Source organism: Acanthochromis polyacanthus, chromosome 12, assembly GCF_021347895.1.
Source record: "Acanthochromis polyacanthus isolate Apoly-LR-REF ecotype Palm Island chromosome 12, KAUST_Apoly_ChrSc, whole genome shotgun sequence".
NCBI classification, from domain to species: domain Eukaryota; kingdom Metazoa; phylum Chordata; class Actinopteri; family Pomacentridae; genus Acanthochromis; species Acanthochromis polyacanthus.
The window spans coordinates 2,728,834-2,729,201 of record NC_067124.1 but is presented as its reverse complement, the minus strand read 5'-3'; the positions used below and the strand labels follow the sequence as shown (position 1 = coordinate 2,729,201).

Sequence of the window (368 nt, the reverse complement as noted above, 5' to 3'; positions counted from 1 at the left end):
CAGTCTGGGGATTTCATACCATCCAAAAGAAGTGCACTACTGCCCTCTAATGGTGGGGGAGGGTCTCATACGGCCAGGCAGCTTTGTACATGTCGAGTTGACATGATATGACATAAATTGACTTTTTCACACTGACAAGTGCTTTGGTAGTCATTTTTTGATCTTTTGCCACAACAGTTAAAGTGGTTCATGTTGGCAGTTCAGTGTTTGGTTTGTGAAATACAGCAGAGCACATCACTATGAAACCTGTTTCCTCTGAGTTGTAATATAACTGGTCTTTAAACGCACCAATGCTCCCCCTGATCGCCCATCTTCACCTCAAATAAACCTCAGACTGCATACTCAACTGCTACCAAACTTTAGTGTTA

The 368-nt window shown here is 42.7% G+C and overlaps 1 protein-coding gene across 2 annotated transcripts in view; it reads right to left on the bottom strand.

The window, feature by feature from the left end:
• Positions 1 to 368, bottom strand: part of LOC110951162 (skin secretory protein xP2-like) — a 110,873-nt gene that overhangs the window by 78,909 nt on the left and 31,596 nt on the right. The gene's annotated exons all lie outside the window — the stretch shown is intronic.